The sequence below is a fragment of the Mus musculus genome, chromosome 5 (assembly GCF_000001635.26).
Source record: "Mus musculus strain C57BL/6J chromosome 5, GRCm38.p6 C57BL/6J".
NCBI lineage: Eukaryota > Metazoa > Chordata > Mammalia > Rodentia > Muridae > Mus > Mus musculus.
In genome coordinates this window covers 97,575,008-97,588,942 of record NC_000071.6, presented here as the reverse complement: position 1 = coordinate 97,588,942, position 13,935 = coordinate 97,575,008, and the positions used below count along the sequence as shown (strand labels likewise).

At 38.0% G+C, this 13,935-nt stretch overlaps 1 long non-coding RNA gene across 1 annotated transcript in view; it reads right to left on the bottom strand.

Annotated features, from left to right (window-relative positions):
- Positions 1-816: 816 nt before the first annotated feature.
- Positions 817-13,935, bottom strand: part of 4930467D21Rik (RIKEN cDNA 4930467D21 gene) — a 195,710-nt gene continuing 182,591 nt past the window's right edge. The window contains exons 7-8 of the long non-coding RNA NR_045981.1: positions 6,658-6,727; positions 817-3,090 (exon numbers count right to left, since the gene is read on the bottom strand). This is a non-coding gene — a long non-coding RNA (RIKEN cDNA 4930467D21 gene). The remainder of the gene's footprint in view (positions 3,091-6,657; positions 6,728-13,935) is intronic.

The following is a 13,935-nucleotide window of genomic DNA, read 5'->3' as shown; positions in this document are numbered from 1 at the left end:
GAACATAAATTGTTAGTTATGCATTTTAGTGAAGTATTTTCCCATAGTATTTGCAAAAGACCTGTACCATAACTAAATCTTTGAAATAAGTGCAGCATGCCATCCTACATTTAGAAATACATAGCTCTTTTTTTTTTTAAATTCTTTTCTTGCTCTATATTATGCTCCTATTTTTCTTCTCCCCAACTCTTCCCAGGTCCTCTCCACATCTGTAACTCCATAACCTTTTTTTTTCTCTCTTTCTTTAAAAACTAAAACAGACATGCAATCAAATCAAAACAAAAACAAGAAACATACACACACAAGAAATCCACAAAAACACAAAATTGGAAAACATAATATATAAGCAAAAGACCATTAAGACCAAAAAATAATGTCCAAGCAATATAAGACAAAACGTCTACTGCTGGGCAAGGCAGGCTCTACACTACCTGAGTGCAGTTAATATACACAGTGAGACTCCAGGGGAAAGAACCAACTTTTCCATTGCAAGTGGGTGTCATGTACAGAGAGCTTCTTGGTAGGGGTGGGAGCCTCTGTCAACTTCCCCCTCTCAATTCTTGGAACCACATCTTGTTCTTCTCTCCACAAAAATTAAGTGTGTTTGAATTTTGGAGCAGTGTCAAGGCTGATGAGACAAATAAGTGAAGGAGACCCAATGTGGACTGACATAATTCAATGCTGTGTTGAAGGGGTGACTTCTACTCTTCTTCAGTAGGTTAGGGCAAGGCAGAAATATGACTTTGATGTTGCTTCATACATAGGTTTTTGTTGGTGTTATTGTTTTGAAAGAAACAAATCTCCTGAATATTTTCATGAAATATCCTATTGTTTAATTATCCGTAAGCAATACAAAAATTTATTTTTAAAAACTATTGGGGTAAACAGAATATGTCTACAGAATCAATATGGAACTATAAAGAGGGATAAATGATTTTAAATGGATTTTTCTTTTAAAACTATATCTCCATAAAGTATTATGTGTTCATGCTGAGTACTATGTGGTCTAGGAGTGAATCTTAGGTAGAACTACGAGAAATTCACATTGTAGGAAAGAATGAGACAAAGGCGATCAGGAATGAGTTGGTGATGTGTTACTCTCGATGCTTAGCTAGTCTCCAACTTTTAAAGTGTATTACTGGACTCTAGTGACTATTCTTCAAGGCTCATCAATACCTATATGTGTGTATTGCCTACTAGAAAACATCTGAGAACTATGGATGCCAGATTTCGCTAATATGTGTGTATTGCCTACTGGAAAACATCTGAGATATGGATGCCAGTTTCGCTAGCATGTAGAAGGCCTCTCAGATCAATCCCCTGCACAAAAAAGAAATTCACAAATAAGTAAAATTGTTTTAATTGTGACCATTTTAAATAGATGATCAAGTTTTTTCTGTTGTATTTCACAGCCCTAAATTTTGATCCTCTTGAATATTTTAGCCTAGTCTCTTTTGTGATGTGAGTTAAACTTGCATGCACCATGTTTCAGAAAAAAAAAATAGCAAATGAGCCTGGCCTGACTTCTCCCTAATATCACATTGGGAATTCAGCAATAGTTATTAGTGAAGCCTTGCTGTGGCATGCAGCAGAAGTCTGAGAATACTGGCTGATCATAGGCAGCAGTCAGGCAACATAGAAATAGAACAAGAAAACACAATAGGAGAATGAGCTGTCTGGGAATTCTCAAGAGCCCCCAAATATTTGGGAGAACACTGAAAATCTAGTTGCTGGCAATTAGGCTTGAAAGAGAAAAATGCTGTAATCATGCACAGCCTCCATAGGAATCCACAAGGGACTGTTTCAAAGACCCCCACAGATACCCAAATCTGACAGTGCTCATCCCTTACACATCAATTGGCACAGTACTCATTTATAATGTACACAATCCTACTATACACTTTAGTTTGTCTGCATGTTGCATATAACATGTACAACAAAATGTAAATGCAGTACTGTTTAGGGAATGGTAACAATAAACACTCTGGGCATGCTAAGCAAAGATGCAAGAGGCAGAAATGCTAAGGGTTTTACCACTATAAAAAAATTATTCTAACAGGAAAAGACGTTTATTTTCACTTTTATTCTCGACACATAAACTCTGTTCCCCTGCTTTTAGGAAACAGAAACAATTAGAATGGAGCTCTAAGTGTCAAGGGAAAACTACCAAAAGATCACTAAACACTGCTCTGAGAATTTGGATATTAGCTAATCTGTCCTTACTGTAAAACCAGTGTCCACAGGTCTGTAGTACCCACATGGCTCTAAAAAGCAGCTTTCATTTTCTGGATGGCTACTTGTTATTGCACCTGTGTTCACTACCTCACTACCATTCAAACCAAGGTTTAAATCCAACCCTGTTTTCATTTTGACTGGGGAAGAGCGGCAGGTAGAGTTTCTTCCTATCCTAGCAATCAGAAGAGACCAAGGTGACATTGATGAGGAGGTTGCCTCGTGATGCTATCATTATCAGTAATTAGCCACAGTTAGTAAGCTTCTATTAATCAAATCCACATCTGGATCGACTTGAATTCTGTGAGATGAGCAGTACTGTTTGCCATTTAAAGCATGGAATCTTGCACAACTTTGCAAGTGGCTGCTCAGAAGAAAGAAAACTTTATTACCATAGAACAGATAATCTTACTCCATTAAAGCTCTAATTGATACATAGGTATGACATCTATCTTTGTGTGGAAGAAATGTTGGGACTTTTCGAAAAAATCTACATCTCAGAAACAATTTTAGATCTGTTCTGCACACATGAGTCTCATTCACTACTTAATGAGATGCTGTAATAAATGTCTAAGCATGCCATGAGTAAATCAAAGGGATGAAAAAGATAGTGTCTATTTCAGGGCCCATAGGGCTAAATCCTTGACACGTGTTGACCCAAGAAAATGTGCAATTCTAAAATGTAATTCTAAATGTAAAATGAATGAAGTGGATTAGGTTGCTTCAGTTGTGTGGAAAGGGGAGATGAGATATCTTTTAAGTAAGAGGTTCACCAAACTTCATCTTCCTGTGCTTCTAATTGCACATTCTAGTCCTGGCACCAGTGTAGAGACCATATTTTGAAAGATGGAGAAATCCCTAAAGAAAAACAAAGTGAAAAGTTTTAAAATAACAATAGACCTCCTACATGTCATTCTTTTTTTCTACCAAATAATTTCCATTCTAAAAGCTTGGTAAAAATCCATGCTTATTTTGTATTATTTACTAAATATATCAATAAACATGAAATACTTCATTTGACTGAATCACAAATTCAGAGAAGTTCAAAGAGTCCGCCAGATTTCCTGGCCAATGGATAGGATTATAAGTGATCCTAGTCCTGACAGTAAAATACTTAAAAAGGTTTCATATACTTAATGAAGTAAAATCAGACAGTGAGATAATCTTCTACATCCTGAACATATGCATGGACTTGAGAACAATACTGACACCTTTGCATCATTCCTGACATGTTAAGACCCTCTTCCCACATTCCCATAGTTCTCAGATAAGTTCTCTTGTCCCTCCTTGCTCTTAAGCTATGCTTAGCTATCACTTACAGCTTCATCTCATCCATTTAGATCAGCAGCCCCACATCTTGACACATCTTTCCCATCCTGGTCATGTCTAAAAAACTCCTTCATATGGTATTACTCAATATTCTTGGCACCCAACCTCACATGCAGTGTTCACCTATGAGAAAAGGCCAGGTGTTGCTTCAAAAACTGAGGTTGCAAACAGAGAAGACCTTCTTATTCATAGAGATTGTCGTCTGCATGAGACATGGAGAGTCCATAAAGTAAGAAATGTATTAAATAAATAAGTTTTTTCATGTATTAGATGATTTTCAAAGCTATGCAAACTACAAACATATAGGGGAATTAGGAGTGCCAAGTTGGGTGGTGTAGGAGGACACCATGTGGTCACTTATTGAGACCATACCTGTGTTGTAGAGATATGAGCACTGAACTAGAATGGTAAAGAAGGAGTCCTTGCGGATATTTGTACACTGTAGCCACAATGAAGGGAGTTATTGCAATATCTTCTCAATGCATACTTGTTAAAGAAGAGCATAGATATGGGAAGAATAAGAAAAGACATGGAGTTTATAAAGCAGTAGATTGTCCATCCTTGTTAGATGAAAATCTTAGAGCTAGGAACTCCTCAATGAGTGGCAATTGGAGGATCATGCACTTAAAATGGAGTGGAGAGGAGCACCTGTGTGGCACTGACAAATGTCTGAGTATAGACTGGGCTTGATCAATAATCAGTGGAAGCCAAGGGGTGTTAGGAGAGGACCATGGCTGGAAGATCTTGGCAGTTCCTGCAGATAAATTGAAATCAAGAGTTTCTGGTTGGTCTCTTCTCAGGCAAGGCTCTGACTTACAGAATATTCCCTCTCTATGTATCTACCTGTATCTTTTGCTCTCCAAATCTAGCTGACCCACAGCTGTCTCTAGAAACCCTTTCACCACAGCCCTGTCTCCCAGGTCTCCTTACCACCACCACCACACAGTACATCCCTGCTCTTTGCCTCTGATAGCCAGCCTCAGATTACTCTGCCCAACCTCATAAAAACCTTTGGCTTCAAGGCTCATGCATTCAGACCACCTTTCTGGTAATCCTCCTGCTGCATTTGTAAAACCTTGGCCTGTTGTCTCTCATTTTGACAAGATTTTGGTCCATGGGTTCACTACTCAATTTTTATATTTCAGATGAAAGATTCTTGGTTAGGTTTGAAGAAATAAAGATACTTCCAACAATCCATTCTTAGATTCAGTAACAAAACAATGTCTAATGTGTCAGTTAGATTCATCAAAGATAAACTCAAAGATATCAAAATGCAACTGGTGTCACAGGAAAGAAAATTCTGCACTTCTTGGATTAATTTGACCAAGAGAAATCACCAGGGTAAAGCCTTCATTTCTCTCTGTGGGTCTTCCATACACCTGTTGTTTGTGAGAGCTGGCTTGTCCATAGTCTGTCTGCTGTGTGTAGCTGATCTGTCCCTAATGCCTATGTCTATATTGTAAATCTGTCCCTAGCAAAGGGCTTTGCCCTGTATTTACTGAAAATATAGAATGCATGAGCTGAGAAAAGAATGAGGGACACTTTCACAAGTTTTTGGTAGAGTTCTACAAAGGATTAAGTTATTTATTCCATCTGACTACAACTTATTCTAAAGCATTCAATACTGCAAATATGCCATTTATCAAGCAATATTTCCAATATTCATGACATATTTATTGTATAAAGGCCTGTTTGCTGTTTTTAGCAAATTATTGCCATCACACACACACACACACAGATGAATTGCTCTCTCGTTCAGAGGCATGGAAGATTACAGAATTTAAGAGTATAGTCATCATTACATGATAACAAAGGTAGTTTAAAGAAAAAGCTGAGGCTACAGACTAAGTCTAAAAGAGGCCCCAAGGAATGCTATTACCTTGGCTGTGAGGTATGGCAAAAGTTCCAGTCTCTTAGAAGGTAAGGGACATTTTAATAAAATTGTATTATCACAGCCCAATACCTACGTTGCATCAAACAGCAGATGCTATCAGATCAAAGCAAAACCAGTAGTATTTCTGTCTTTGAAGTGACTGTATTTAACTATAAGGGAAATTAGTACACAGAACTAAAGCATACTATTTTAGATAATAGGTGTTATGAATAAGAAAAGAATAAATCTATCCCATGAATGTCAATATGCACCATGAAGGTTTTGGGTATGTTGGGGGGGAGAGATAGAAGTTTGAAATATAAGAACAGTGGTCAGAGAAAGATTCACTGAAAAGATGACTTGTGAATAAGGATGTGAGGGAACACGGGTATCAATCAGCTCCCGCATCTCTCTGTTTCTCTGCCACAACTCCTTTTCCTACCTTGGCCATGCATACTATGGCATGCCTCCTACCCTCTCAATTCCAAGAAAAATTCCCTAGTGTTCTGCCTCATGCCAGCTCTGAGTACCACCCTTGAACTCAAGCCCAAGCACACCTTCATTTTCTCCCTAGGATCCAAGGCTAGTTAGTTCTCTTTCTCTCTCTCTCTCTCTCTCTCTCTCTCTCTCTCTCTCTCTCTCTCTCTGTGTGTGTGTGTGTGTGTGTGTGTGTGTGTGTGTGTGTGTGTGCGTGCACTCATCCCCTTTGGTTATTCACTTCTCTCCTTAATTAGTTGTTATTTATGGATCATCATGACAATCACCCCCTTGTATACAGTTACCATTTAACTACCTTGCCGACTGCCTTCATTGTGCCCACTTGGCAGAAACCCAATCTTAATTAAACTACTCAATCTTGCATCTCAACAGCTAAATATGGTAATGACTCCTTGCAGTTGTTTCCATTGCTTTAAGCTCCTGATAGTTCCTCTGCTCACCCCAGTCTCATTTCAGGGTCTAAATCCTAGATCATTGAAACCTAAGTAGTGGAAGTCCCAATGTAATATCTCCCCCTAAAATTTTTGAGTCTAGCTAATTAATTGTACTGTACCTCGTTGGATCCTGAAAGACACAACTTTCTTTAGGAAGAACTTGTCTATTAACAGATACCACTAGAGTAAGTATCCTTAATTTTCCTTTTTACTAAGTTCCCATATTATCCCACAAACATGCTATAATAACTCCCTTCAAACAAGAGACAGAGCTGAACAGGTGGCACACACCTTAATCACTTATGAGGCTAAGACCAGGATAGTGTGAGTCCTTGGCCAGTCTGCACAACAGAAGGAGGATCTATTTGAAAGAAAGAAGGAAGGAAATAAAGAAATTTAATCATATGCATATACCACTCTTCAATTCCCTTTCTCTGATTATCTCTCTCTTAAAACAACAACAACAACAACAACAAAACGCTGCCTGCATTACTGGATTACTGGCACTATTTTGTCTCCTGTTTTCCCAGTCTAGAAGTCATTAAGGCCAGCCTTTTGTTTCCATAAGTCTAATAAAAATGGTCTGGACAACCTTCATACCTTTATCAGCACAAGTTAAGTTTCTTATTTGTTCTTCTCATCTTACTCCGGCTCCCTGTACGTTCCTTGCAGGTGATTTCCCCTCCTTTATAAAGGACTCACTCACTTGGATCCCAGAGCATGTTTGATTTCTCTCCTTGAATTTCATGTACTATATACCTTTCTACTACTCTTCTGCTCCTGGCTACCACGTAATATTGAATTTTCCTAAAGCTAAATCACCAGGTCAATGCTCTTTTTAATGAAACTCATGTTCGTTTGCTCACGTGACTATAAGAGCTACATCCATATTCACAACTGTGACTATGGCATTGCCATGAGGTTCATTATTTGGAAATCCATTTATTATCTCTTGTGTCTAATTGATGTTATGAAAATAGTTCTTGATCCAAAGAATTCAAGAAATAGTTTGTTTTGAGCCAAATATGAGTGACTGTGGCCCAGGAACAATGTCAGAGTGCCCTAGATGACACTTCCCATCCTAGAAAAGATCACATGAGTTCTTATAGTTACAGAACAAAAAAGGAGCCACATAGCAATGCATTTGCCAAAAACAAATATAGGCAAGTTTAATGGTTAATCTTGGTTGTCAACTTGACTACATGTGGAATTAACTAAAATCTAAGAAGTATGGTATGACTTCAAAGGATTTTCTTGATTAGATCTTTTGAGGTGGGAAACTCACCCTAAATCTGGGCTGCATCTTTTAATAGTAGCCTACCAAAAAGGACATGGAAGAAGGCAGCTTTTACTCTTTGCTGGCTTATCCTCAACATCATTGGTAGCATCACACATCCTGTTGTTAAGGAATCCTTCGCCTGTCTTCCCTTGGTATTAGACACAGTTCTTCAGAATCCCAGTGTATAATGAAGTCCAGCAACTCTCTAGGTTTCCCCAAACTCTAGGACAATACTGCAATTGCTGAAACATTGGGATTTCTTTCAAGACAGTCATTGTTTTATTAGCTGGAATACACACACACACATGAGCTAGCTTTGTAAGTGTCTTGAATTTACCCTTTCATATAGTACCCTTCATTCTGTGTTTTTAATACTTTAATGAAAAAAAAATCATAGTGAATTTTTTTCATCCTGTCTACTTGTAGTTCTGGCAGGCTTTTAAACTTGTATGAGTATCTTTTTCCCCAGATGTGAAAAAATGTGACTTTATTCAATATATTCAATGACTTTTATATGGAATTCTCCTTCCTTAATACCCATAGTCCAAACTGTGGGTCTTTTCATGGGTACCCAAACTCTCTCAGGCTTCATTCATGAATATAAATTTATCATTGACTTTTGCAGAATGAATGATCCATTTCTTCTGTGTTGTGTTCCAACCCTGATACCCTGGTTTCCATATGATTCATTTGTCAATGAGGATTTTATTTGGCTAATTTCTTTTTTTTTTTTTTAATTTTCAACCTAATTTCAATTTGACTTTCTTTTCTAGTAAGTCTATCTATTTTGCTTGAATTCTGTTTTCCTTTTGTATTAGTTTTCTTATTTTATTTGTCCTTGTTTGTGGCTCCTTTGAGTTGTGTATGCACACTTATAATCATTCTTTTGAATTCTTTGACATCTAGGCTTGAGCCTAGGCAGGATGTAACAATCAAAGTAACTCATATCCTCACTTTGTTTAAGACTAAAAGGTAGGGGATTCCAGGCCTTAGAGCAGAAACGTCTGTGAACACAGTCATGATTATCATAACTCAGTAAGGTCATGTCACATACTAGGTTCAGTCTTCACTGTATATGAATCAATGAATGAATGAATGAATGTGAATCTAAGCAAGATATAGAAGACTCAGACATGACTAGAGAATCTGGATTGGCCTCTCAGCAGGGTAGATGTGCAGAGTCTGAACAGTACTGCAAAGGCTTTGAAAAGTAAATTGACAAAGGAATAAAAACCCCAGAAAGCATGTTAAAACTGGAGTGCTGATCTGAGCAGGTCACCCTGACCCTGCAAACACTAGAAGCGTCAACATTCTTTGTCTTCAAAGAAGACTCAGTCTTGCACTTGCTCAACTGGCCAGGAAGAACGACGCTGCAACAGGATCCTTCTGCACACGTTTATTCAGTCCTGTTTCTTCTTGTTTATATCTCCCTTGTTTATATCTCCCTTGTTTATATCTCCCCCGAACCCTGGGCCTCTCACTCTTAAATACTCAGTTCCCATCCACACACAGCAGGCCACGCCACCTCACCAGGCACGCAGCTTCAGCTAATCAGGACAGCAGGGGCATATCTCCATCAAAATGGATTCACCGGTATCCTGGTACACCTGCGCAGCTCTCAAGATGTTTGTGGCTTATATGAGGAAGTCAGGTGCAAGTCATATGACTTAGCTGCAGTCCCTGGCGCCTTTGGGACTGCCGCCACACCCGCTCCTCACAACTCAGCGCTTTACATCATGTGCAATTTATATGCACACGATATGAGGACATAAAATACACTTTCTCATAAGGAAACTCAGGAGAATCTCAGGGAACAAGGGGAACTGGAACAAACTGAGGGTAAAAAGCTAGAAATGTAGAACCTATGAAAATGATCCAATAACTGAAAATAGGAAACATTCATGTAAAACAAAACAAAGAAGGTACAGTGCCATTGCGCCCTGTTACAATGAACTACAGAAGGAATGTGTTCAAACGCAAAATCATACCAGAAGTAACTTAGAATGTCAAGAAATAAGGACTAAAAGAAATGGAGCATGTATGCATCAATTTTAGTATGTTCTCAGCAGTCATGGTAGCACAAATCTATAATCCCAGTTTTTGAGAAGTAGGAGTTCTAGGGTTACCTTGAATATGTAGGAAGTTTGAGACTTGCTTGGACTACATGAGAACCTGGTTCAAATAAATAAAAGGAGTTCTCTATTTAAAAATCTAAAGAACACTGGATGATCCAACACTAACAAGATTAAGAATAAGGACACATGCTCCACTATGTTCATAGCAGCCTTATTTATAATAGTTATAAGCTGGGAAGAACCCAGATGCCCCTCAACAGAGGAATGGATACAGAAAATGTGGTACATTTACACAATGGAGTACTACTCAGCTATTAAAAAGAATGAATTTATGAAATTCCTAGGCAAAAGGATGGGCCTGGAGGGTATCATCCTAAGTGAGATAACCCAATCACAAAAGAACTCACATGATATGTACTCACTGATAAGTGGATATTAGCCCAGAAACTTAGAATACCCAAGATACAAGTTGCAAAACACATGAACTCAAGAAGAACAAAGACCAAAGTGTGGTCACTTTGCCCCTTCTTAGAATTGGGAACAAAACACCCATGGAAGGAGTTATAGAGACAAAGTTTGGAGCTGAGACGAAAGGATGGACCATCTAGAGACTGCTGTACCCGGGGATCCATCCCATAATCAGCCTCCAAACACAGACACCATTGCATACACTAGCAAGATTTTGCTGAAAGGACCCTGATATAGCTATCCCTTATGAGGCTATGCTGGTGCCTGGCAAACGCAGAAGTGGATGCTCACAGCTATTGGATGGAACACAGGGCCCACAATAGAGGAGCTAGAGAAAGTAACCAAGGAGCTAAAGAGGTCTGCAACCCCATTGGTGGAACAACAATATGAACTAACCAGTACTCCCAGAGCTCGTGTCTTTAGCTGCATATGTAGCAGAAGATGGCCTAGTCGGCCATCATTGGGAAGAGAGGCCCCTTGGTCTTGCAAACTTTATATGCCTCAGTACAGGGGAACACCAGGGCCAAGAAGTGGGAGTGGGTGGGTAGGGGAGTTGGGGGGAGGGTATGGGGGACTTTTGGGATAGCATTGGAAATGTAAATGAAGAAAATACCTAATTAAAAAATCTAAAAAACACTGGATGATCCATCACTAACTAGATTAAGAATTTTAAGGAAAATGAAGTTACAAATAAAATTAAAGAGAAGATAAAAATTAATTATAAGCAGAATAAAGGAAGGATACCAACATAGACACACCACACTTCAAACAGATAATATGTGAACATCATAAGGAAATCAGTAGTCATAAACTTGATAATTTACATGAAGTGGGTCAAGTCCTCAAAAATTTGAAAGCTGCTAAACCCCATCCTAGATAGCTTAGGGATCCGAATAATTCTACTTGCTTGGATCAAATTAAAATTGCAACTAAATATATTCTCCCTAATTGTCCTCAGGCCCAGGTGGGCTTGTAAGTATATCCTACCAAATATGTAAAGAAAAAAAAAACAATTTAAAAGGAAAATGCTACAGACAACTCAAGGCCAGACAATGACTTCTAAGAATATAAGCCAGAATTATCTAAAGAAAATAAAATGTTTGCCAGCACACAAAACTACAGATGAACACAAATAAAACAGTACTTAAAAACCAGTAAATCAAATCCAAGAACACATGACTAAGTCTATGAACTATAACAAAATAGCCTTTCTTCATCACATACTATTAGTTCCATGTTCCTTAGCTAATCAATATAAGTCACAATATCAACAGTATGTAGAAGATATGATATTACCATGCCAATTGATGTAAGAAAACAATTTGATATGGCTTAATTTTCATTAATCATAAATACTTTAAGCAATTTGATAATATAAGGGAACTTCTTCAACCCAGAGACATTTGCTCATTAAAAATGACTATGGCTAACATATTCAATGTCGAAGGCCTAAGTCTTTTCTCTCTAAGATCAGGATTCAGATAGATATCTATTCTCATTATGCATCTTCAATGTTTAATTGAACTTCATTAAAAACAATGGAGCAAGAAAAGCAATAAATGGTATATAAGTTGAAATGGAGCAAACTCCCCAATCTCTAAAAACAAACAAAAATTTCCCCACAACTAAGTAAGACATGAGGACACCAGGTCAATATGCAATATAGAATATTTACCACTGAATAGTAATAAAATAAACATCCAATTTAAAAGCAGATAGAGATGTTAACAAGTACCAGTGAAGGTACACAGGTGACAAAGTGCAAAAGTGGTGCTCAGCAATGCTTGTCCTTTGAAAATGCCAAGGTGGATTAAGATATCACACAGAGACAAAAGTGGCAAAGAGCTGAGCATTGAAGAGGTCACACTTAAAAGAGGATATGGAGAAATGGGATCTGCCATTCACTGCCAGAGAGAATACAAGATAGTGTGGTCAACTTAGAAGGTAATTTGGACGCATATTACAAAATTACAATACACTCATGTTTTAAGTAAGCAATCACACCCCATAATATGTATTCAAGTGACTTGAAAACCTATTCATATAAAATCCCATAGGCAGATGTTTTGTAGCAACTTTAACATAATTGTCAAATTTTCGTAGCAGCTTAGGTGAGTCCTGTGTGGGTGGACAGAGATTCTTGGTACATACAGACATTAAAACATCATTTAGTGCTCGAAGACAATGACCTCTCCACACATGAACTGTTACAGAAGAAACATAAATGTGTATGACTAAATATAGGCATATAATTAAAATTTATATATATGTAATTATTATTATTTCACATCAATGGCATTATAAGAAGGAATACAATGGACACAGGAAAAAACATCATTTTATGGCCTCAGAAAAGGGAGTGATGGATAGCTAGCACACAGGAGAGCTATAGGGGAGTGACACTATCCTCAGTGGTAGAATAATGGATACAATGGATAAGTTTATCTGAACCATGAAGCATGCAGGACCTATGGTGTCAACTATGCACTGGTATACACACAGCAGTAGAGATCCGTTAGCTGTGAATGCTCCACCTGGGCTTAGGCTGTCCCTAGTGAGTAACGGAGACCAGAGAGCATTTGGATATAACCCCAGTTCTACTTTTTAATTTTGCAAAACATAAGACTTCTATAAAAGTAAAGACAAATTTTAAAAACCTGTGATAGCAGATGCTGATGAAGAGGGGATGAAAATTGGCAAGACACTTGATCATAAAAGTCACAAAAGATGAAGTGCACAATGAGGACTTAGAAAATCAGCTTAGCATCTTTAGCCATCAGAAAATGGAAATGTTACATCTTTTATTTACCTATTGTACACGTAAGGGTGTGTGTGTGTGTGTACACATATACCAGTGCAAGTTCATGTGTGAGTGTGCATTATAATATCTTCTCATATCTTGGTGATGAGAAAATCATTTCTTCTAAGGTTAGGTTTGAAAATCCAAGGAAACACTTAATTTGTTCAAATTTGATCATGCAGCTAACTATAGAACAATCATAATAGATAGTGCATTAGGGGTCAGTGATGGCCTCTGACTGATGGCTGATTCATTAACGAGCACTGTGGTAAGAAAAGCCAACTTATAACTGGAGGAAAAGGGTGGTTTTAGAATAAAAATTAAAGTCAGAATTGGAGAAGCATAAAATTAAAAGCAAACAAAAGCAACAAAAAGGTTGTTGATTAAGACTAAAAATTCACCCTTGCTCATTTTTCTAACATTGAACACTTAAAAAGTTATTTTGAACCTTCAAAGCCTGTGCCCAATAGAGACAACGAATTCATGAGTTCATTTTCATCTCTAACCTTCTATGCCGGAATGTAAACATTTTTGCTTTGACAAAAAAAAATGGTTATGTATTCCACACAGGCTTGGAGTGAAGAGATAAACTAGTCCTATAATGGCTTCATTCAAGTAAAGTGATGAATCACCGTGGGCATCCTAAGCATCACATCAGGTTCCCTTTTATGTGAACACTGCAACATTGCTACACCATAGGATTCCTTTCCTCACCTTGGGTTCCATCCACTGCAGATGGCTCATTTGACTTCAGAGCAGGTGTCCCAGGCCTGGCCCAAAGCATCCTGATGCTTATCATTTGGACATTTTCCAACAATGCTTGGATTTGGAGTTGGTGAGGAGGTTGCCAGAGAGATTGAGAATGGTGGTAACACACCAGTCAGAATGGCTAAGATAAAAGACTCAGGTAACAGGATATGCTGGCAAGGATTGAAGAAAGAGGAACA